Here is a 2,781-nt window from a genome sequence, read left to right on the forward strand (position 1 = left end):
AACTTATTGTACTTATTAAATGAATCTCTGGTGAATTCAGTATGTACAGAAAATCTTACATTATTAATGATAGATAGATAGATAGATAGATAGATAGATAGATAGATAGATAGATAGATAGAGGGTGGAGGGATGGATGGATAGACGGACAAACAGATTATGGTGTGGGTCAAATGTGGATCGCAACTGATTATGGGTGCCAACTCCTGAATTAAAAGGGGAGCTCAAAAGAGCACTTCAAAATCACTGAGAACTGGACTCGGGTCATATAGAACCATTCCTTGATGATTTGGAAATTCACCTTATTGAAGGAGAACAAGGAGAAGGAAGAATGGGATACTGTGGACTTCAGACAAGGCCTGGTTCTTACTGTCAGCTTGCAAAGAACAGCAGCTTAAGCTTTGGGATCATGAGAAATGCAAGGCTTCTCAACCCCCCCCCCCCCCCGACTCCAGACATGACAATCCCTTACTATTGGGAAGCATACTAATTATATTTTTCAGGCTTCCGGGTGCTAACTCAATACAATACAACCATGCTTGCTTGCAAGCATTAAGTAAGACTGAAAATAATGAATCCAGGAGTTGCTATGATAGGAATGGAAAAAAGGAAGCAGTAGCAGAGGGAATTCTCCGTGTGGTAGAAAGGTGGCAGTATAAACAAATTAAGTTTTTAGCCAGTATACCGTATTTTTCGGAGTATAAAACACACCTTTCCCCCCACTAAAAGAGGCTGAAAATTTGGGTGCATTTTATAATCCAAATGTAGCTTTTTTGAAGCCCTAACGAGGTGCTAACCAGGCACTAGCGAGCAATCTTCCCAGCTTTGCCCGCTCCCTCGACTCTCTCCGCTGTGCTTTAACGAGGCACTAGCGAGTGAAGCGATCTCCAGGATGTCAGTGTTTCAACGCTGGCATAGAGGAGAGCAAGAGATAAGCTCTGAAACTTTTGCCTGCTAAATCCCTTTGAAGCCCAGTTGTCGTGGAAATGAAGGGAGGGGCCACATTCCTGGGAAATGACGAGGAAAAGAAGTCTGAAGAATGACTTGGAAGACAGCCAATGAGAAACAAAATTTGGGGATCGGAAAGGGAGGGATTGGGAGGCAAAAGGTCAGTCTTGTCCGTGCGGAGTCATGATCCGGTGGCTGAGTTCAATTAAAGAAAGATTTCCTTAAAGATTGGCAGTTTGGAAATTCATTTAATTTTGAGATAGCACCGCAGTCTGACACAGGCTTTGCTCCAACTCTCAGCTGTTCTTTAGAAGCTTTTTTTCAGCCCTAACTAGATGCTAGCCGAGTGAAGTCATCTCCCCCTCCTCCCCGGTGCTTTGCCTGCTTTTCTCATTGCTGCTTCCTCCCAGCTGTGCCTTAGAAGCTGTTTTTTATCTCAAAGCAGGGGTTAAAAAACCAGCAAACTAATGTGCTGAAGCTGACTAGACTAAGGATGCTAGCCAGATGAATACCTGGTAGGTAGATTTTTTTTTTCCCTATTTTCCTCCCCAAAAAATAAGCTGCGTCTTATACTCCGGTGTGTCTTATACTCTGAAAAATACGGTAATTGTCCTTTACTGCCCCACCCCAGGAAATAGGGCATTCCAAATGACATGAGTAATTGTAACTTATATCTCCCATAAATTTACTTTGCCTCAGTTCCCAGACCTCTGTAAGTGCGGACTAGCACATTAAAAGCCTCCAATTTACAGTCACACTTGGCATCTTTGTGACATTCAGGAAAAGTCTTCTCAGACTGACAAATAAATTTATTTTGCTTTCATATGCAAGTAGAAGGTTCCTGAATTAAGACTCCATACATTTACTTTAGGGCATGCAGCAGCATTGATTTTTGAACCCATATACATAAACTTATATAATACATAGTAATAGATCTTCACTGCAGCCTACCTTGTTAAAAATCAGGCTGATGATTAATACTCAAAGCTGATCTTGAGCAGCCATGCAAGAATGCTAATGGTTCAACAGATCAACATCTCTATGGACTTGGTATCTAATATCACAAAGTCACGACAGGATTAAATTCCAAATATGAATTGTCCTAACTATATAGAGAATCATGTTTGGGAAGTCCAGGTTCTACTTTATCCTTTTTGGTTGTCCAGAGTTTTCACTGTTGTGCATCTTTTTCTGTTGTGACTGCATTTGCAAATCTGGTTCTTTTGTTGTTGTTGTTGCTGCTGCTGCTGTTTTTAATTATGGGAGGAAAGTACTGCAAAGCAGGTATTGAAAAGTACTGAAAATACTTAAAGGAAGTCACTGTGACAATGACAAACCTTTCTCTTGATTCCTTGGACAAGGATTACTTATGCCTGTGAGACATGAAGGTTAATATTAAAGGTGATAATGCCATGTTTGCTTCTCTTATTATCTTTCACTCAAAGCAGCTAAGACAATATTAAAACATAAAATCAATACACAATTACTGAAACACATTTTCACCAAGACAAATTGAGATGAGCACATAGGGCTCATCTCAAAACTATCAACCAGATGAAGGAACAGTAGGACCTAACCATTGTTTTACATAAAAGATTACTAGATTTGATGACCTAACACTTAATAATCATCACATTACCAACATATAGTGAATACCATCATTGAAAAAAGCTTTCTCACAACATATAACTATCTCTGAAGATACCAACGTACACAAGAATGATGCAACTGCTATTTCTTATCTGGTGATAATAAGCAGATCCCAAAACCAAATAGTGATCAATTGTTGATTAACTCAATGCTTCTCTTAGGTAGGAGAAGAGGGATGCAAGC

Source organism: Pituophis catenifer, unplaced genomic scaffold (assembly GCF_029215685.1).
Source record: "Pituophis catenifer annectens isolate HBS135680 unplaced genomic scaffold, rPitCat1.0.hap2 SCAF_1, whole genome shotgun sequence".
NCBI classification, from domain to species: Eukaryota; Metazoa; Chordata; class Lepidosauria; order Squamata; family Colubridae; genus Pituophis; species Pituophis catenifer.